Below are 23,523 nucleotides of genomic sequence, written 5' to 3' on the forward strand. Positions count from 1 at the left end.
TTCTCTCTCTCTCTTCTGGAGCTTAAATTACCACTCTTACGTTCTAAATTCACCAATGAAGAATGAACTCTTGAAACCCTAGTCCCCCACCCTCCACCCCAATAAAATCACAACCACTGGCCCGTTCTCTCTCTCTCTCTACCTGCAACTTCATTGTGTGGCCCCAGGGGTTCTATGTAATTTTCAGGTTCTGTAACTAATATATTTTTATTTTTTTCGAAGTTTTATGATGGTTGGTGCTGAAGGAAATCTTGCAATCAAAATAAGAACCATGAAAGCTGGTCCAACCACAGCATTGGTTATTGATAGGCTGAGACTGACCCAAAGCAATGAGCAATGTAGTGAGCCGTCTACTCACATCATATTTGCCAGAATCCAATTCCCACTACAATAAAATTGAATAGCTCTAAGGTGCCTGACTGAAATTTTCTTGGAGCTTAATTCTATAATGATGATTTTCTTCTGCCATCCGCTGATAGGGATATGCCACCACTTACTTAGTCTACCAGCCTACAATCCAATGGTTGCTACCGTATAGAATCACATAAATTGAATTTTCAGAGACCCAGCCTTGGTGTCGAGGGATGACATGGAAACGGAGATGCAGACACACCAGTCATCCATAATTATAGAATTTGTACAACTACTCTAGAATTCCCAATCTACTAGTTCTTCCCCATTATACTCTACCAACTATGGGTATATGTAAATAATAGTCAATTTGGTGAGTAAGATAATACATGGGTTTAGATTATCAACCCAGACACGAATTAGAAATGTATATTAAGTTTTACTTAAAATTTCCAGAATATTTGCTACCAAGAGGCTCACACAAAGCAGAAAGAAATCTTTAACTTCAAAGGCAGATCCCCACGTAGTTCCTTCCTGTATTGGAAATGTGCTTCAGGCCCAGAAAAGATGAGATTTCTAAGTCAGGTTCATGGAGTTCCTCAGACAGCAGGAGGCATTTAAAGAGAAGTGTAGGCTTATACAACATTCTCTTCAGCGCCATGCCTCATAGTTCCTTCATCCTATTTAATAAAGATAGTATGTATCCAGAGAGATCCTATTAAGGGCATTTCCCACATAAGTCTCTTCTTCCTAGAGAATATCATTGGTCAATTTACCTGAAAGTCCAGATGACAAGGAGATTAGACTTGGTCACCTGCCTTCTATTTGTCCCCCTTACCTGTCACCTCTCTAAGACAATGAATAGATCAAGATTAACTGGCCTAACACCATTCTCCTAGTGAGTAAAAGATGTAAAAATGGGGTCTGGGAAATAAATTCAAAGGAAATGGCTAATAGGAAATGAGGACTAGATCTTGAAGAGATATTAAAGACAGAAGACTGGGAATTCAATGCCATTCAGAGGCAGTGTGGTTTATTCACAAGAGATGACATCTAGACTTCACACTTAGGTGGTAATAATGATCGTTCTTGTTCTTCTTTTTTTCCTTCTTTTTCTTCTCCCTTTTCTTCTCCTCTTCCTTCATCTCCTTCCCTTCCTCCTCTTCTTCCTCCTCCTCCCCTCCTCCACCTCACCTGTCTTCTCCTTCTCCCTCTTCTCCTACTCCATTGCCGCCTTTTCTTCTTCTTCTTCTTCTTCTTCTTCTTCTTCTTCTTCTTCTTCTTCCTTCTTCATCTTGTTTTTAATCTCCTCCTTCTCCTATTCCTTCTTCTTCTTCTTTTTCTTTAAACTCTCTGGGCTTGAGCTTCCTCAACAGTAAAATAGTGATGATATTTCTCCACAGGAATACTGAGGCTCTAATTGAGGCAAATTATGTGACAGTGCCTAATACTTTGTAGGAGCACATTAAATGTTATAATTTGTCTTATTTTTCTTTTAAAAAAGCAGGAGATAGTTTTTGGCTGTAGTTTCTCTTTTTAGTGTACATACTACAGGCATCCAAAGTATTTGCCATCTCTTCTTGTATGCTTTACCAGTTCTCTAAGTACATTTTATATTCCTTTGGAGAAAGTGTAGTTGGTCTTACTGACTACAGAAGTTTACAGACTAAAGAGGTCAGATGTCAACTCTACTGCAGACTATGTCTATAAAACTAAGTTAGATTTATATGGTGTTTTTAACTAACGCTGCCTCTCTAAAAACCAGGACAGCATTAGGAAAATCATAATTTATGAATTAGGGGTCAGGGAGAAGGCCAAATAATTAATCGACTTCTTTTTAGCTCTCAACCCTTTGGTACAGATGATAGCAATATTTGTGAGACTTGATAGCATATATAGAGCCATACCTAAGAAAGCTCTTCTCTCAGGCTATGAAACTTCCCTACTAAATAACATAGACTCTTCTTGAATGAAATCAAAAAGGAACCTCACTTGCTATCACTGATGGACATAAGTCAGATACTAATGTCGCTCTGTGCATTATGGCAAGGTCTCCAACCTGACAACTGTCCTTATGCCATAGGGAAAAATAAAAGGCAGTGCATGAGGTGCATATCAAATTGCTGCTATTTTCCAGAGACATATATCCTAGGCTGAGTCACTTTGAAAAGCAAGTAGTTGCTCTCTAGGAATGTGCATTTTTATGTGCACGCATATCTGCTTTTAATCTTATAACACTGCTCATCTAATTACATTTTGTATCAGGGTAATAGAGATGTCCTCATGAAGATAAAAAAAAAAAAAAAAAAAAAAAAAAAACAACCTAACAATGTATACTGCATCTGTCTCACTTGAGGTTTCTAAGAATTCCAGCACAATGTTGTGATTCACTTTATGTGTACAAAAGGTTTTTTTTTAATGTTTATTTATTTTTGAGAAAGAAAGTATGAATGGGGGAGATGCAGAGAGATTGGGGGACAGAGGATCCAAAGCAGACTCCATGCTGATAGCAGAGAACCCGATATGGGCTTGAGCCCACAAACTGTGAGATCATGACCTGAGCTGAAATTTATATTGGAATCAGTCTTGCCACTAGTAATTTTGCACTGACCTCAAGCTACATTGGACTTGAAGTTATTTCCTTGCCTGGTTATATTTTAAATATTTCAAAAGTTAAAATTATTTCCGGGATGCCTGCGTGGCTCATTTGGTTAAGTGTGTAACTGTTGATCTCAGTTCAGGTCATGATCTCACGATTTGTGGGGTCAAGCCCCACATCAGGCTCTCTGCTGACAGCATGGAGACTTCTTGGGATTCTGTCTCTCTCTCTCTCTCTCTCTCTCTCTCTCTGACCCTCCCTATCTCTCTCACTGTCTCAAAACAAATGAACTTTAAAAATGAAAATTATTTCATGGTAGGAATCTCACAAAGAATAGAATGTTATAAATTTTTTTTTGTCAGAGTCCTTGTATATTCTACTCACTTCAAAGTATTGGTCTCCCAGTAAATGATGCTCTTCTGATGAGTGTAGCATTAGAGTATTGATTAACCGTGGTAACTGAGTGTCATGATGAAGAAACCATGTTCTTTTGAAGAAATGAGACTATGATATACTAACAACTTGGGCCTTTGGTTGGACCCCCATGCTTTTGTTTTATTTTATTTTAAAAGTTAGCAGTCTTTATTTTTAAAGCAGTTTTTGTATTTACAGAAAATTGAACAAACAGTGCAAAGAATTCCCATATACTCCTTCTCTCCCCTCTCAGGCTTTGCCTTATTAATATCTTGCATTATTGAAGTACATTTGTTACAAATGGTGAACCAATCATGATACACTATTAGCTGAAGTCCAGAATGTCCATAGGATTCATTTTTTTGTGTTGTCCAGTTCTATGGGTTTGACAAATGCATAATATCTACCAGTACAGTAGTATACGAAATAGTTTCACTGATCTAAAAATTCTTTGTGTGCCAACTGTTCATTTCTGTTCTCCTTAAAACCTTTTATAACTACGGATCTCTTTACCATCTCTAGTTTTACCTCTTCCTGAATGTTATATAGTTGGAATGACAAAATATGTATCATTTTTACTATTTGTTATTAAGCAATATGCCTTTAAGTTTCTTCCCTGTTTTTTATAGCTTTAATAGATTTATTTTTATTGCTGAATAATATTCTATTATAGGAATGCAACACAGTTTGTTTATCCATTTCCCCTTTTGAAGGACATCTTGATTTCTTACAGTTTTTGGAAACTGTGAATAAAACTGCTGTAAAGACTCATGGGCAGGTATTTGTGTGGATAAAATTTTCAACTCATTTAGAGAAAAACCTAGGAGCATAATTGATGGATTATACTGTAAGCCTATCTTTCACTCTATAAGTGACTGCCAAACTATCATCCAAATGCTTTTTCCATTTTGTATCCCCAACATCAGGGGGTGAGAGTTTTTGCTACTCTACATCCTTGTCAGCATTTTGCATTATCAGATTTTTTTTTATTTAGCCATTTAAAATAGTTTATAATGGTATCTCCTTGTTTTTTTTTTTTTTTTTTAATTTGCAATTCCCTAGTGACATACGATGTTGAACATCTTTTAGTATTCTTATTTGCCATCTGTATACATTCTTTGGTGACATGCCTGTTCAGATCCTATGCTCATTTTTTAAAAATTGAATTGTTTTCTTATTGCTCAATTTTAAGACTTCTTTGTATATTTCAGATACAAGTTTGTTATCACATATATGTTTTGCAAATATTTTCTCTCACTCTCTGGCTTGTCTTTCACTCTCTAAACCATGTGTTTTTTTGTTTTGTTTTTTTTTTTTTTTTTGCAATTTAGAAGTTCTAATATTATTGAAGTGTAACTTATCAATTATTTTATTCATTGATTATGTTTTAGGTGTTATATCTAAAAGGTCACTGCCAAACCTAAGGTTACCTAGATTTTTTTCCTAAAAATAATGGTTTGTTTTTTTTTTTTTGTTTTACACTTAGCTCTATGATCCATTTTGAGTTAATTTTTGTGAAGGGTGTAAGGTCTGTATCTAGATTCATTTTCTTTGCATGAGGATGAAAAGTTGTTCCAGCACTGTTTCTTAAACAGACCATACTTCCTCCATTGAATTGTCTTTGCTTCTTTGGCAAAGATTGGTTGACTATATTTGTGGGTTTATTTCTGGGCTCTCTATTCTGTTTCATTGTTCTATTTTTTTCTATTTTTTTAAATTTTTCACATTATCTTGATTACTATAGATTTATAGTAAACCTTAAAATCAGGTAGAGTCAATTCTCTAACTTTGTTCTTCTTCCATGTTACATTAACAATTTGAGGTCTTTTGTCTTTTTCACATGAACTTTAGAATTAGTTTGACAATAGTGACAAATTATTTGGTGGAATTTTGAGTAGAATTGCACTGTATTTATAGATTTGGAAAAAGCTGACAGCTTGAAAAATGTGAGTTTTCTTATCTATGAACATGGAATATCTCTCCATTTATTTAGTTCTTGATTTCTTTCATCAGAGTTTTGTACTTTTCCTTATATAGATCTTGTACATATTTTGTTATATTTATACTTGAGTATTTCAGTTTGAGGCAGGGATGTTAATGTAAGTGGTAAAGTGCTTTTAATTTCAGATCTCGTTTGTTTATTGCTGGAATATGGGACATTGATGGACTTTTATACATTAACTTTGTATCCTGCAACATTACTATAATTGAAAAGTAGTTCCTGGAGTTTTTTTGTCTTTTTCTTTTTTTTCAGATTTTCTACATGGACAACCATGTCATTTGTGAAAGCAGACCATTTTATTTATTCCTTTTCAAATTGTATGCTCTTCTTTTCTCTTTCTTTCTTTCTTTCTTTCTTTTCTCTCTGTCTCTCTATCTCTCTGTCTCTCTCTCTCTCTCTCTCTCTCTCTCTCTCTTTTGTCATATTGCTTTAGCTAGGATATCCAGTACAATGTTGAAAAAGAGTGTGAGAGGGTACATCATTGTCTTATTCCCAATCTAAGGTGAAAGTATCTAGTTTCTCACCACTAGGTATGTTCTTAGTTGTAGATTTTTTTGTAAGTGTGCTTTATAAATTTAAAGAAGTTCCCCTCTATGTCTAGTTTGCTAAGAGTTATTATGAATTGGTGTTTGATTTTGTCAAATGTTTTTTCTGCATTTAACAATATAATCCTATGATTTTTTTTTCTGTAATCTATTGATATAATGGATTGAATTCATTGATTTCCATATGTTGAACAAGACTTGCATACTTGAGACAAATCTCACTTGGCCATGGTGTATAAGTATTTTTATACATTGTATTTGATATGCTATACTTTCATTAGGTATTTTTGCACCTATATTCATGAGAGATATTAGATTTTCTATCTGTAGATTTTAGGGTAATATGGGCCTCATAGAATGGGTTAGGAAGTATTCCTTCTGCTTCTACACTCTGCAGGAGATTATGGAGAATTGGTTGCATTTTTTTTCCTAAATGTTTTAAAGAATTCACCAGTGAACCAGTCTGGGCCTAGTACTTTCTGTTTTTGAAGCTCATTAGTTATTGATTAATGTGGTCCTATTCAAATTGTCTATTTCTTTTTGTGTGAGTTTTGATAGATTGTATTTTTCATGAAATTGGCCCATTTTGTCTAGCTTAGCAAATTTAAGGGCATAGTGTTTTTCATAATATCCTTTTATTATCTTATCTAAGATAAGTAATGGTGAATCTTCTTCTGCTATGATAATTTGTCTTATTTTTCTTTCTTGGTTAGATGCTCATTTTATCTTCTGGCTTTTTTTTTTTTTTAAGCACAGTTATGTACTTTTCTCCATTCTTGAGAGAAAGGACAGTCATACATGTTGTGGAAGAGTATTGATTTTGCCTTTGTTAGTGAACATTGTGAACAATAAATGGGAAGGAACCTTATTATTGTTATCAAACCCAAGTATGCACTGTATAAAAGTGAGAATACTATTAGCTCCCAGGTTATAGATGAGTCTACTCTGTACCCAAAACAACAAATGGGTTGTTATGTCCTTTCTTTTAAATTCCAACAACTACCTAAATTGGAGATTAAGCTTATTTTACAGAGAAAACTCATACTCAGATAATATTATCAATGCATAATCAAATGATATTTCCTAAATTATAAAGGAAAAACAGTAACAAGGCAAGATTCTGAATCCATACCTTTCAGACCTCAAAAGTATCCTCTTTCAACCCTTCTTTGTTTCTTGAGATGATTCAACTTCTACTGTCCTGAGCTCTGAATACTGAGGAGGAAAAAAAGTAAAATGATCCCTGTCTTTTAGCATAATATAAAACAAATGACATATTTTATTTTGTGAAAAATATTGTTACTTACCTACCTATTAAATTGTTTTAATCTTTATGGCTACTCCAAAGGCAAAAAATTTGGTGAAAAAAATCAGTAAATTGTGAATACATTTACAAAGCTTATTTGAAAGTATAAATCATTATTACTAAAGCTGACATATGTTATAAAGAAATCAATAAACAAATACATTTGATATATTTGATAAAATATATTATTGATATGTCTAGAATCCTTTCTAGATATGTGCTATTTCATGTCATTAGTGAAGCTAGTGATTATAAATTAGTCACAGAGAGGGGGACCAGGTGTCTCAAGGTCATTGATTTTACTGATATGTTGATTATTATTATTATTACTATTACTATTATTATTTTGGTTTATGACAGCTACAGATTTAGTGACTATTAGGTACATCCTTTTAAATCACTCCTAGACACACAGTCCATTCAGTAGATATAGGTTTGGGGTGTCTTTTTATCAAAAATCTCTTAGATAAATTTGAAGAAGGGACAAATTAAAGGCCACAGAATACATGTTTAGCACAAAGAGTATGGCTTCAAAAAATATTTCTGATAATAAAAAATGATTATGATTATTTTTCGTACATGTATATCTTTGCAAAAATTAACAGAGGCTTACCTAAGTTCTTTATCAATTTTATTAATTTTCTTCCTATAGATGTATGGGAAATAGGGGAATCAAAGGCCTTAGGCCTAAGGTCTAAGACAATATCAGACATTGAATAAATATTTTATTCAAAGCCATTCTCCAAGACCATACTTGTCAAAAAAACTCCCAAGAGAAGATTAACAGAAATTGGCAGTATATGTTGGGAGAAAGGTAGAGAGAACCAGAACAAAAAGAGCAGGAAGAAATGGGAATTAAAAATGAACAAACAAGACAGCCTCAGAAGGTCTGCCTCCTTTCTCGAGGAGTCAAATCTCCCATCTGATTCTTGTTAGGCTTTCCTTGTATGAGATATGAGCAAGTTGGGTGGGGGGGAGGTTCATGAGGGAGCATGAGCAAACTGACTAAATGTTTCAGGGAGGAGACAGATTCTTGAATGAGGTATCGTAGACCTTTACATCATTTACCACTTAGACTTCTTCTCTATTTGAATTTTCAGCCATGATAAAAAGTTTGCAATTTCTGTAGTGTCACAGGAAAATCCCCCATGGCATTTTGTAATTCCCAATTTCCATAGCTGATTTCAACAGTCTGTCAAACTTCTGACAGCTGTAGCTTTTCTCTTCCGGAACACTGGAAAGACACTGTGTTAGAATATTATTTTGATAAATTAATGGGCCTTATAAGAATTCTGAAAGGCAAGAGACCAAATTTCTTGCAGCTACACATATGGGGCTGATGGTTAAAGCTTAGGATCCCAGGTTTAGGATCTTTGGGAACAAATAAGTGTCAGTGTCAGATTGATGTAAACATTCTTAAGTAGAAAAAACTTACAAATCCCCATACTTGAGGGTCCACCTTAGAATAGTAAAATACGAATCTCTGAGATAAGACCTAAGTATGCACATGCGTGCACGCACACACACACAGATGTATTTATAAAATATTTGATCTTAATATATAAAATCATATATGGTTTTAACATATAAGCAAGGTTTAAAACAATTATTCCAAGACTAAAGAGAAGAGGGTATCAGGTTTTTTAATGTTTATTTATTTTTGAAAGAGAGAGAGAGATTGTAAGCAGGGGCAAGGCAGAGAGAGGAAGAGAGAGAGAGAATCAAAGCAGCCTCTGCACTGTCAGCGCAGAGCTGGAAGTGGGTCTCAAATTCACAGGTTGTGAGATCATGACCTGAGCCGGAACCAAGAGTCAGAAGCTCAACTGACTGAGCCACCCAGGCTTCCAAGGGTATCAGTTTGATAGGAGATGAAGGAGACTGGGAGCTGAGCCCAAGGTTTATCAACTAAAGTTTTTTGTCTACTATCAGACACCATTAGGACTCTTAGCAGGGATCCACATATTGTTGCTTGGGATGATCCATTGAGAAATTGGGTTTGGAGGTACAAGGCATCTCCAAAGAAGAAAAGGGTCAGACACTGAAACCAGTTTCCAGACTGAGTAGAATCTGCATTCCCAATGCTGTCCCACCTACACTTGTCATTATTCTACTATACTCTAGGACAGGGATTAACAAACTACCATCTGCAAGCCTAATTTGGCCTACTGCCTTTTTTTGCATGGTCAACAGGCCAAAAACAATCTTTGCTTTTTTAATGTTAAAAGAAAGCTCAAAGAAAGAATATATTTTTTTGACATAGGAAAATTCAATTTCTATAGATGAAGTTTTATTGAATCACAGCCATGGTCATTTGTTTGCATATTGTCTGTGGCTATTTTCACACTATGAGGCAAAGTGCTACAGAGACTGCAAGGCTCATAAAATCTAAAATATGTACAATTTAGACTTTCTACTAGGTTCCTAGCACTGCTGTAACAAATTATCACAAACTTGGTGGCCTGAACAACAGAAATCTATCTTCTCCCTGTCCTAGAGGCTAAAAGTCCAAACTCAAGGTTTCATCAGAGCTATGCTACTTCCAGAGGCTTTAAGATTCCATTCTCTGCCTCTTTCAATTTCTGGTGGTTCCAGGTATTCCTTGGCTTGTGGATGCATCACTCCATTCTCTGCCTTGGTTTTCACGTGGCCTGTGCCCTGGGTATTCTCCACCTGTAAAACATGCACTTGTCATTGGATTTGGAGAATAACCCAGAATGATCTCATCTTAAGATTCTGACCTTAATGACATCTACAAAGACCTTTTTTTTTTCCAAGGGGACACTTTATATCTTACTAGACTCCCTTATAGAAAAATTTTGTCTTGGTCTAGAATTTTAACTCAGCTATGGGAAAATGAGACTCTGGGAGAAAGGGATGGTAGACTGTAAGAACGTTTACATTTTGCTAGTGTGGGCTTCTGTTTTATTCAAAAGGGACAGGAAAGCCTGTTGGCTACTGGATGACTTTTACAGACAGTGAAGAGAATGCTATTGGTGAAATAAGGATTAATTCCACCCACACATAATTCCTTATTTTCCAACAACTACTACTTAAAATATGCCATATGTCAGGGAATTGACAACCAGTCCAGAGATTTGCCTGAGGTTTCAAAAACACCAGTAAATGCAAAGAAACAGGACCATGTTAAGCCGAAACTGCATAAGTAACTGACCTAGCTCAATTAAGACAACCCACTGACAGCCATATTCTCTTTTTATTGCTCTTGTTATGACTTTATAAAATTGAATCCTTGCTAGAAATTTGATCAAAGGAAATATGATGAAATCTCTTCGAACACCCAGGGGGTGTCCTGCTGGCTTCCTAGAAACATGGAGGTTGGGATACTGTCAGAATCTGATGGCATGCCTTCTTGAGCCATGACTGTTTCTTTAAAGGCCCCTTTAAGGGAGGAAACACACTGAGTGTTCAATTATGATTACAGCACATCAAAGATAGTAAGAGCTCAGCCTGGACTGTGGTGTCACTGTGGGCATCTGGATAGCCATAAGCCAGGAATCCTGCAGATGGAGAAAAACAAAAGACAGCCTTGGGCCAAAGGGAAGGGCTGGACCAGCACCCAGAATTCTAGACAAAAGAATCAGGCAGTTTGGACGTCTGCCTCCTCCATGGATCTGTGATTAAGAGGGTGGGAAGACATTTGGCTTTCTGGCTGATTGTTGGGTAAGGAGAATAGGAGGCAGAAATGCTGTCTCTTTCATGGTGTCACTGTAGATACCAAAGAAGGTTCAGCCCTAGAATCTGGAGGCAGCATTAGGGAGTAGAGTACCCATCAAAATGGAAATTGTTTATAGTGAACACAAAAGTCATCTAATTTTCCTCAGTAGAAATCATTTTAATAAGAAATGGAATTTAACCTAAGAGGTATTTCTTTGTGAGTGATAAGATGTGAGAGATAATTGAAGCATAACTGAGGGCTTTATAATATGTCCTAAAAAAGGTGACACTTTAATGTAACTGTGTAAAAGTAAATATACAAATATGCATATGTATGTATGAGTATGCATATAAATGTGTATATACATACAAACATGTATATATAAACACATAATACACATTTAAATATGTGTATACATGTATACATACTCATAATAACCATATAAACACAACTGTTCAAATGCATAAGTATATATAATGGAACTGTAAGTGTAAATATATAAATAAATTGTAGTTAATACATATAACTATAAAATCAACTAGATAGAAGGAAATCATACCTTGACTGCTATGAGATTGTTTGGGTGAAGGGGTCAATAAAGCACTGATGTCTAATGAAATTCACAGCATCATCTGAATATTCAAGGCATGAGGAATCCTGACCAATTGACATAATCTTGACATTTTTGTTGTTCTTTTAGGGTATCACTTTAACAGGACCTGTAGATGTGAAAATGAAGGCACGTATTTACTGTTTTTTTGTTTGTGTGTTTGTTTTTTGCCTTAGAGCAATGAAGACATCTAAAATAAATTGTTTTAATTGTGATATAATATTCTACATAGAAATAGAAAAAATGGACTAATTTTAGTGGAATTTTACTCATGCAAGTTAAATAACTTTTTTTCGAGATCTAGATTTATTCTTTTTCTGCCCAAACGTTATTTTTTCACAAGATATATATCTTTATCTTCTTACGTAGGCATTCGTTGCAAGACGTTCCAGAGCCAGTGATAGTTTATGAAGGTGCAGTCCTGGTTTCTATTTCCAGCTAAAGAAAAGAATGTAAAAAAGTAAATGAAATCTCTGGCTCGTGTTGTTACCTGGGCTATAGTACAAGCATCTCTGTCCAGGTGCTATTTAAAAGTGAATAATCTAGACTTCCTAAGCACACAATTGTCCCCATCACGGGGCCATGACATACTGTTGTGGTGAGGATGAGATTTCATTTGAATGAGAATTCTTTCTGTCATTCTCAAGCAGGAAATTAGGTCTGACTCAGACTAGAAGAGGAAAAGATTTGCTTCTATTCAGCACATGGGTAAAGTTGAACCATATTCTCAGGCTTGTAGATTCTGGGAGAATTTGCCCTGGTTGAAGTGAACTGGCCCTGCCACCTTGAGATTGGGAAGGTGAGGATGAATATAGAGGAAAAAATCAGGAAAGGAAGACCTTTAATGATTCTATTATTAGAAGAACCAGGGGAAGCAAAAGAATAGCCCCAGCTGGGTGTTAGTATAAAATGCTTGGAGAATGGACAGAGCGGATGAGGAAAGAGAGGCAGACTAGCTGTGGATTGTGAGAGCTGGTGATTCGAGAGAGGTGGTAAAGCAGTACTGACTGGCTTTATGTTGGATGTCTCGAACGGTCGTAAAACGTGTCTGTAAAAAGATGAATGATGAACCAGTTCTGTTGCTGGTTGTGCTCCTGTGAATGTACAATTAGAAAGGGACACGCGTCTGTGCTCATATTCAAATAATAGACGACCACTAGTCATGTGAATACATGTGCAACTCAAGGTTTGTGGGTCATCTTGCTTGCTGGTTAACACCATCTTTAACTGGAGAAGGTACAACTTTATCTGTGTCTGGCTAGAGGATTATTTGACCTTCTTGGATTATAGTAGAGCAAATTGAGGGATGGCATAGAATTTATTAGACTTTGTAGGAGGCTGTGTATACTTGATGAAAGTTATTGGGGAATGATGGCTTTTGACAAGTAGAAAAAAGAGTGGTTTGGAGCACTGCATGAAGTGTGGGTATGTGAGATGGCTGAGAGACACAGGCATTGCAGTGTGATGCCCCTGCCCAATTAAAGCCGTATCTTTAGTAAATCATGGTCAAGCTGCATTGGATTCTTTCAGAAGCAAAAGAAAGAGGCAGAATTCTGTTTCAGGTTGGCATCATCAGGGAGGTAGGGTGGGTCTGGGAAGAACTGAAATATTCTTCTGTGGTTCAGGAGCAAAAGAGGGGGGAATAATAAGGGCCTATGTTCAGGAATTTGAAATAATATAGTAGACATAGGATTTATGCCTGAATTATGTAATCAAAGAATCAAAGCAAGATTATCTAAACTGTGAAAGGGTTAAAATGGGCCCATTACAAAAACAAAAACAAAAACAAAAGGAAAAAAAACAAGAAAAAAAGGAATAAAACAAAACAAAAAAGTTAGAATGGAAAAACCCCAGAGAGTAAGGGCACATAGGGAATGAATTACTTCCCGCAGGAAGAACTAAGCATAGGACACAGTTCAAGGAAGATTAAAGCATAGACTTTCTTTTATAGATAAAATAAAGAAAGAAAAATAAAGCAGCAGAACCCCTAGGTGTAATGGAGAATAAATCAGTATCCTGTCAATGACTGCATATATGAGTGGTGAGTAATTACTGTCTAAGAAAGAAAGAAATTGAAAATTCCAAATAAATAGATGGGGAGGTGCCATGGTGCAAAGCAATTTTGTTTTAAAAGTAATAAACTGACACACCAAGATCTAGACACTTTTTTTTCTGTCTTTGCAAATATCAGAAGGAGGCTTCTGAATCGATAATAATGTTTGTTTACCTTGAACCTGAGCCAAATAGTAGCAACAGTTGGGAGAGGATTGTGCATGAAAAAGGAGACTGGGGAATGAGGGACAAATGCTTTTTGTGAGAAAATGCTATTGTCCATGCACTGGGCTTCCCCCTCCCACCTCCCCTCCTTCCCTGCCCCCCCCCCGCCCCCGCCCCAGGGAGATCTGGAGACCAGGACAAATGAATCACACAATGGATTCCCTCCCCCATCATTTTTACAGAGCTGAACTGGGATTGAACAGACCAACATTCTCCCTCAAAAGAATACACACACACACACACACACACACACACACACACAGGACAGAGCCTCAAACAAGCTGTTCATAACTTGAGTAAGTGTGGCAGTATGGTAGAGAAGAATTTATGTACTGATTAAAATAGCAATAAAGCTAACATTTATTGATTATATATGTCAGGCAACGTGCTAAACACTTTACATGCATTGTTTCACTTAATGCTCATAACAAACTTGTAAATAAGTAATAGCAATATCTCTATTTTACAGAAAAAGAAATATGCAAAAGAAACAGAAGTAAAAGTACTTTGCCTAAAGTACAAGATTACCATCACTAGTAGTATTAAGTCTATCAAAGAGTTATTAAACACTTATTTTATATCAATAAGTATTCTAAAAATTCTTCCTATATTCACTCATTCAATTCTGCTGGTAATATTATTCTCATTTTACAGATGATAGTATAAATGTCAGTGCCGGTGTCTAAAACTAATAAGCAGATCCTACTGCTTATTTAATTTTTGGACTAAGCTAGTCATATATATTTAAACTTTGGACTAGGCTAGACATGTACTATTTTCCCATGGACCTACCAGCGAAAGATACCCTCAAATCTCTGTGTGCCAGTCAATCTACCTGATCATCAATTTAAGGCTGTTTCCATGGCAGTGCTGATTGAAGAGGTTTTGATAAATAAAGAATAATGGTATCAAATCTTGCAGTTAATTAATATCCTTAACATATTACTAACTCTTACAGATGTTGTGAAAAGAATGATAGTTAAAGCAAGGGACAATTTATGTGAAATTTATATCTTTAAAAAAAGAAAAAGATACACAGTTCAATATCAATTTTGAACATTAATATTTTCTAAGGGTATTGTACACAAATAAAATTTTTTAATGCAGTTTTAAAATATATGGAAATTTTCTTTTTTAATTTTTTTTCAACGTTTATTTATTTTTGGGACAGAGAGAGACACAGCATGAACGGGGGAGGGGCAGAGAGAGAGGGAGACACAGAATCGGAAACAGGCTCCAGGCTCTGAGCCATCAGCCCAGAGCCCGATGCGGGGCTCGAACTCACGGACCGCGAGATCGTGACCTGGCTGAAGTCGGACGCTTAACCGACTGCGCCACCCAGGCGCCCCGAAAATTTTCTTTTTTTAATGTTATTTATTTTTTGAGAAGAAAGAGACAGAGTGCCAGTGGGGGAGGGGCAGAGAGAGGGGGAGACACAGAATCCAAAGCAGGTTCCAGGCTCCAGGTTCCAAGATGTCAGCACAGAGACCAATGCAGGGCTCGAACTCAGGAACTGTGAGATCATGACCTAAGACAAAGTCAGACACTTAACCGACTGAGCCATCCAGTGCCTCTATGGAAATTTTCTTAATAGAAAGCCAGAATTTGTGGTACTTATATTTCGGTTTGCATTATTCTTAAACATTTTCATCAATTCCGAGAAGCATAAGAAAAATAAGGAAAATGTGATGAGATTTTACATGAAATCCAAAGTATCAAACTTAAAGCACTAAGCTAGATCCTTCCAAAATTTTTTGGTGTTAAAATGTTTTTTTTTCCTTTTAATGTGTAAATAAATACATATATAAACACATACACACAACAATTTCCTTAAAGTTTTTTTTTTTTTATTTACTTGATGAAATCCAAACACCTGAATTCACTGATAGAGTCTATCTCCTTTTCTGTGAGTACAGTGATGTAAACTTTCCACTGCATTTAAGAAATATGACAAATTCTAAATGATGTTTTGGGAAAGAAAATACAAGTATCAAAATGAATTGTTTGCTTAAAATGTATTGTTTTGCAAAATATATACATATTTTTATATAAAACGGTAAAATCTGTGGTCATTCATTAGCTGACATTCATAAACCTTCAGTGAGAACCATGCTACACGCTAGCTATGAAGCAGCAAGAACCCATTCCCAGCTCAACCCCCCCACCAAGAATCATATTGAGTATGTACTGAGTTCTAGGTGTTATGACCAGGGGTTTGAAAGTAAAGTTCATGACCACTTGGGGTTCCAAATCTACTGGAGAGGCAAGCCTTGGCACCAGTAAGTACAGGAAGGTCATTCTGAATGTATAAACAAAGAATTAGGGCCAGAATAATTGACAATTATATAATTAAACTGATACAGTTGAAAAGCATCCTATTTGATAATAGAAACCTGATGCTATGTCCAATAGGGGCACAAAATAAATACAGCCTATTGGGGAGTTAGAGGTTGATGCAAGACAATGAATATTTTTAAATGTTGCATTTCCTGATGCTGGTTCTAAGAAAAAAAAGTTCTGTGAACAAAAAAGATTACAAGATGGGGGGGCCTGGGTGGTTCAGTCGGTTAAACATCCAACTTCGGCTCAGGTCACGATCTCATGGTTCCTAGGTTCTAGCCCCGCGCCGGGATCTGTGCTGATAGCTCAGAGCCTGGAGCCTGGAACCTGCTTCAGATTCTGTGTCTCCCTCTCTCTCTGCCCCTCCCATACTCACACTCTGTATCTCTCTCTCTTTCTTAAAAATAAATAAACATTAAAAAAATTCAAAAAAGATTGCAAGAGATGGAGGCATGGGTTTCTAGGCATATTCAGACATCAGAGTATCTTTAAGGTGTTTGCAAGACAAACTTCAGAAGCAATAGATTTTATTTATGTATTTATTTATTTATTTATTTATTTATTATTTTGTTTTTATACATCTTTTTAAATGATGGATGACAATTACCCATCTCATTTTTCAACAGATTAATAAGCATCTGACCTTTAACTGGCTCATTTCTCTAAGGATTCCAGTCTTGCTGAAAGAGCCAAATGTTGGTGTAGATCCATCAAATCATTTGCTATCATTCAAGGCTTTTGATCAGTACTTGTAAAATTGTGTCAATAAGGAAAAGTTACTCCAGACATTACCAAAATCCTGAAGATTTCTGCAAAAATACTCCACGGGATTTGTTTCTTCCTTACATCAAAATTGTAAATTCTCCTGATCATAGGGAAGTCATCTAGTGAAAATTCAGACACAAGGTAAAAGCATACCTCACAATTGCTAATTTTCCCTGTCTGTACAATTGATCAATATGTTTATAGTCCCTGATAAAAACACTGTCTCATCCTAGATATGAGTGAGGATTTATCAAATACGATTGGGTCAGATTTATCAATACACATACTAGTGTCTCTGCTTCATTGTTCATCTAAGAACGAGTTACTATGGGAACAGTGGTAGTTCCGTGACTGGCCCAGTAAAAATATTCCATTTTAACAGGGATTCCTAGCACTTCATTCCTGAGGAAAATTTGCTTAAAAAATTGACATTTTCAAATACCAAACATTTAAAAAGTCATTTAAGAGCTGTGCTTTTAAAAATATTTCTCAACATAAAAAAGAAACCGCTCTGATAAGGAAGTCCACAAAATACTGATTAATAGGCAACACACTCATATAGATATTCTGGTCCACATTTAATTTGGCAGGAGTGCATAATGAATTTATCTATGGAGAATCTGGAAAAGATAGATGCAAATACAGACAATAATAATCTTTAAGAATTAACAACTAAATAATACACGAAAGAATAAGCCGTACAGGACAGCCAGGAGTTTTGTTTGCATGTGGTAACAAGTGACTTGATCACAAGGGATATTCACCTCAAATATTTGAGGCCTTTATCTACATCTTGGACAAGTATTATCTGCGACCTCTTTCATCTATAACATTCTATTATCTAGTAAGTCTTCTTCCTCCCAAAGAGGATATCTGTACCTAGAATAATTAACCTACAGAGCTATTCATAACAACAATACACCTCGCTACGTATTGTTCCCAAATGGTCAGGAATTAAGTAAAAAGCTGACTCAAGTAATTACATATTTTATTTGAGTTACATCAAATGGATGGTTTTCATTAATATAATGCCAACAATAATTTTGGCATTTTGTGTCAGCATTGATAAATATTACAATTACAAAACAGTTATCAGAGTCCATTAAGGTTCAATATGTTCAGCTTCTTCTCACAATGTGGATGTCAATTTGGCTAGTAAATACTATGACAAATTCATTTTTTCTAACTGTTGAATCTCAAGTACATAGCCCAATACTTGAAATATAGGCAATATTGATAAATATTAGCAAAATGGATAAATGAGTAAGTGTTCACGTTAGGTAGAATATATTGAAGAGAAATAAATATTTAAAAAGTAGTAATTTCTCAGTGCCCACTTATGTGGTGTCCTATGTCATGCTTTACATTGTCCAGCTCACCTATTCTCAGCAAGTGTTTAAAAACTAGGACTTAGGGGGGCACGTGGGTGGATCAGTAGGTTAAGCATCTGACTTCAACTCAGGTCATGATCTCAAGGTTTGTGAGTTCAAGCCCCACATCGGGCTCTGTGCTAACACCTCAGAGACTGGAACCTGCTTTGGAATCTGTGTCTCATTCTCCCATTTGTGCTCTCTCTCAAAAATAAATAAATGTAAAAAAAGAAAAAAGAAAAAAAAGAAAAGAACTAGGACTTGGGAAGCATAAAATGAATTGCTTAATTAACAATCAGAATCCAACATCTCGTTTTTAATAAAGCAACAATAGAAAAAATCATTTTTATTCCAAATTATTTTACCTTTAATTACTGCATTGAAACAATTATCCTCACCTTGAGTAAAATGATTTTCTTTCAATGACTGTTAAAACCTTATTTATAACTACTGTCACCATTTTGCTATTTTGTGTAGCATTTGAGTACCGGAATTAACAATAAATACTTTGTCAGAGAATAAGGAAAATGTTTCATGGATTTGCAGAGGTTGTAATCTTTAAAGGTAAGGATCACATATAAGAGGCATTTGAAAGGTTGATAAAAAGAAAATTGTAATTATAACTATTGATTATCTTATTTTGCTCCTCTAAGAATGAAAAAGGGAGAGGAAATGACAAAAGATTCTTTCTTACCTGTAATCTCAGCTAAACATACATCTTCAAGTGTTGTTTTCCTAGAGTAAGAGCAAAATGAACTAAGGTGCTTTGATTCTTGAGCCCAAAGGGCTCCATTCTGATGTAAATTGACTTCTATTGTTTCTCCTACAGAGAATGTGTGTCTCCAGTGCAGTTACTCTTACATGATTTAATTAATGAGCATGAGTCAAATGTATTCAGACTTTATCCAAGAACAGTGAATTCTAGCAATATTTACAAGCTATTTGAAAGGATTCTTTTGCATTGCTGCTGGTTCTAAAAAGCAAGAACTGCCACCACGTTGGAGACTTGGGCAAAAAAATCACATGCAAACTAGTTTTCCCAGATTTACGGAATAAGTGAAACCAAAGTACTAGGGAAATCCATTTTTTAATGACCCACGATTGAACTGTGACTTTTCTCTGAGCCTGTCTCACATGCCCCTCCAATTTGGTTCAATACTTTTACCTCTGACTTTATAAAAATAATGCTGGGCTCTAGAAAGTCAAATAAGTATAAATAAGTATAATTTTTTTTTCTTTAAAGACTCATCTGATATGGGAATTAAAAAACCCCACATTTTATCTATATTGTTCATCATTATGGTTTCAGTTTACTTCAGTTCAGCAAACATCCCCTAAAACCTCTGCTAGGCAGGCAGGATTCAAAGACAAAGCATAGTCCCATTTCTTCTTCTTAATGCTACTCATTTTGACGGCTCTCTTAAATTTTATTCACCAGGGAAAGCCACTGATTGGTAGTTTGACAGTATGTACTACACTATTTTTCATTGAGGTCAACCTCATTGTTTTTCATTTGAGTTAAAGTGTAAGCTCCTTGAGGACTGTGTTTTTTCACTATTTTCTCCCCAGTGCCCGGTAAAAACCTGACACATAGCTAAGTTTTAACGTAAATTCGTTCAACAAATGTCCTCTGCGGAATTAAAGATTCTTTCTGCAGGTGTTATCACACCTGAGAAGGATAAACTAAAGTATTCAAAGAATTTAGATATTTGCCTTCTCTTTCAGAATTTTAATATGTTTTGGGGCAACAATCACAGCCATTTAAAAAATTCATTTCTATTTTATTTGTGCAAGTTTCTTTTACTCTATTGTTTAGAATACTTCGTTTGGTTTCTTTCCTTCTCAAATTGTTTGATGTGAATTGCTGTGTATCAATCATCCATCCTACAGGGTTCTTCTCACTGCTTAAGCATGTAATAGATAGCAGAAGGGGAAACTGTATCGTCATGTTGGAAGAGCTTTTAAATGTCAATGAAAAGAGTTCAGAAACAGAAATACTCAGCAAGTCTGCCTGGCCGGCATGATAAGCTATGACTTTATACCCGCAAGCATGAATTAAAACGTTAATTCCAACAGCTTTGTTGTAACCCTAGTTTATCACAAATCCTCAGTGTTCAATTTTTCAGCATTTGCCAAATGTGCTGCCTATACACATGGTAATGATTCGGTTTGAATATTCAAATGCTTGGGCTTTCGATTGCATTTTATAATTAAAATAGTAACAAAGTGATTTTGGTATCTGTTGGCAGTTTCACTACCCCCCTGTGGTATTTCTCAAGGGATCTTTATACTATGAGTAAGGGGGAGGCAATGACCTTCTCTGCGAGCATGTGTCTACTGGTTATGACACAGATACAAAACATGAAACAGCATGTCTTTGGCACTTCTGAACCAAAACAAACAAAAAAAAAACAATAAAACAAAACAAAACATGTGTTAGTTGGGTACACATTTTCTGTTATTTCATTCAGGAGAAAACTTGGCTCTATATATTGTTCAAGATAGTCTTCATGGGGGTTATATAACTTTTAGTTAAAGTTTACCAACAGCAATAAATTTAGTCAAAACAAAAAAAATGCTTAAAAATAGTCAAACTCATTTAAATAGAATTTAGTAATTTCAAGCGAAAAAGACTTAAGCTACTTTTTTCTAATGTTATGAGTAAGGTGACAACTGGCTATCTTTGAAGGGCAACTCGCTTCAACTTTGTTATTTCTCACCATAATTAACTAATAGGGTTTAGAATTCTAAGAAATTATGTTTAGGATATGAGCAGCAGACAGGTGATCTACCAAAAATCACCTCTACTTCACAACATTTGACTTAACTGAATAACTTAAACTGAATTGATAACATATTTCACACGTAGATTCAGGAACAATTTTGTTACTTCTAAGTACATGTTATAATGAGAAAATGAAAAACGTAAAGCCTCATCAGAGTCACTACAGTTAAATAGATGGAATCTTTTTCAAGTAAAAAACATATTAAATCCCACTCTGTTTTATTAACAATCTAAATGTTATTTTCGCTTATGCATTGCCACTCAGACTATCAAATTACAAAATTCTGAACTTTCTTAAATTGTTTGTGTACATCTAGAAAACAAAAGCAAATGAACCAAACCACTGTATTTCCTTCTCTTTAAAAACATCTTACAATAAAAATAAAGGGATATTTTCTACTCTGTAAATAAATCCTTTCTCCTATTTATTGGTTTGTGTGAATTTGGTTTAATGTTGCTTATTGTTTACATCAGCCATGCAGACGGGGCCTCTCCCATCCCACACAATATACATGCACATTGCGGCAAATAGTACGGGATCTCAAATAAGAAGGAAGCCAGCCAGAAGTCAGCCACAATATTCATTATTAGTGAAGTGCCTGGAAAAGTCATCAAAGTGCAGCTGGTCAGTGAGAGAGAAAAAAAAAAAAAAAAAAAAAGATGAAGATCCAGATTTCCAGATTCTATGACTCTTTAAATGAATGAGATAATGAGACCAGAGAAATGAGTTTCATACTGACTCAGAGAGCAGTGAGCTTTGCTCTCTTTCAGAAAGAACCTCAGAGAGTAGCTCAACTCAAGTCGACTCTCGTTAACGTATAACAAAAAGGAAAGGAAAATACAGAATAGGTGCATCATTTTGAAATTATTTTTTATAGTAAAAATAATCATCTCAAATAACTGTGTTGATTTGTGGTGAACATGTTTATCTTTTATTCTTTTATCATGAAGAAAATTTATGAAAGAAATTGTGCTAATCTTCTGCTTTGAAAAGAAATTGTGATGGCAAAATGATTTATCAGAAATAAAGGTGAGAAGTACATTTTATTATTACATTTTATTATTAATTGAACGACATTGACTTTGGGACATGGGTTGGAAAAACTGACAATTATCTCAAATTCCCCATTTTTACCAATGAATGTATTGAATTAGATGGTCCCAAAGGTCTCTTGTAACTTTAAGATTCCATGGGTTATATAAGTTACTAAAGAAGCATAATTATATAGGTCACAGAAGTTACATAGATATCAATAACCTACAGCTGCATCTGACTTTTCTTCTACATTATATTATGGTATATAATGTAGATGGTAGTAAATATGAAGGTTTGTGGGGAAGATGAAAGAGAGGAAGAGCTGAAAAGCTGGTAGGTCAAGGAATTAAGTGATGGAGAGGTTACCAGTCGCTAAGGTCCTAGGGTTAATTAAACCCATGCATTAAGAAAAAAATCAGTTATATAATTACAGGTTGCAATGTATTGCATTGGTTCAAACGTATTGGGCTTGAAACGTTAAAATCACCCAAATGCCACCTGCTTCACCAACCAATTACACAACCAGGCAGAAGCATTGTTATTTTAATTTTTCCATAGTAGTTTTGTGAATACAGGTGCCATGAACAATCACATACAATTTCGTCTTCATGCCTATGCTAATTGGTGCTACCACTCACAGATATACTTTCCCAGAGAAGGAAGAGGGCTATAGAATCCTTAGGAAAAATAAATTTATGTAGAAAGATTTGCTTTTAAAAAACGTCCATTGCTCGCTCTCGCTCTCTCTCTCTCTGCCATATTATTTAGTGAATGCCAACTACATGCCAGGATGTGAGCTCTTTGGATGACCTACTTAAAGTCGGCTTGCACTTCGTCAGTTCAAAATCAAAGACTTGCGAGGCAGAGCGAGGACTCCGGAGGTCGTTTATCTCAGACCCCTGCCTGGAGGAGTCACTGTTCTAACCCATCCTAGACTGAGGTTGGATGAGGAGTTGTTTCCAAAGGACCCCAGGGTGCTATAGAAGCTGTGCTGGTGACTCAGTTCTCTGCATTCTCCTTCGCAGTCAGGGCCCAATCAAAGTTCCTGAGAGGTGGAAAGGCCACCGCACGTTTAGATGTTCTGCCTTTCAAATGTACTCGAAATGAGTTTCTCACAATGAGCCGCCATTTAAAACTTCCTAGGCTACCTGAAAACTACAGATTTAACTGTTCCTTTAAAGAACTAAATTTCACTTGACATAGAGTCTTCTTTCTTTGCCTTACAGTGTCAGTCCACTTACCAGTCTTCCGTTTTCTGTCTATGTTGGACATTTAGTAGGTGCTTGGGCATCATTCAGTCATTTAGTGCCTCTAGAGGTGAGGCTTGCTGTGCCTATGAATGAGTTGTTTGTGAGTTTGTCAAAACCCTAAGTCACAGGGGCATTAAAGTGTATTTTATTTAAATACTGTAGGGAATAAAAAATAAAAAGTGGGCCAAATATTGATT

At 35.6% G+C, this 23,523-nt stretch overlaps 1 long non-coding RNA gene across 1 annotated transcript in view; it reads right to left on the minus strand.

Moving 5' to 3' along the window:
* Positions 1-23,523, minus strand: part of LOC123596746 — a 76,725-nt gene that overhangs the window by 44,665 nt on the left and 8,537 nt on the right. The window contains exons 2-3 of the long non-coding RNA XR_006711846.1: positions 11,453-11,612; positions 7,044-7,126 (exon numbers count right to left, since the gene is read on the minus strand). This is a non-coding gene — a long non-coding RNA (uncharacterized LOC123596746). The remainder of the gene's footprint in view (positions 1-7,043; positions 7,127-11,452; positions 11,613-23,523) is intronic.

The sequence above is a fragment of the Leopardus geoffroyi genome, chromosome C1 (assembly GCF_018350155.1).
Source record: "Leopardus geoffroyi isolate Oge1 chromosome C1, O.geoffroyi_Oge1_pat1.0, whole genome shotgun sequence".
NCBI classification, from domain to species: Eukaryota; Metazoa; Chordata; class Mammalia; order Carnivora; family Felidae; genus Leopardus; species Leopardus geoffroyi.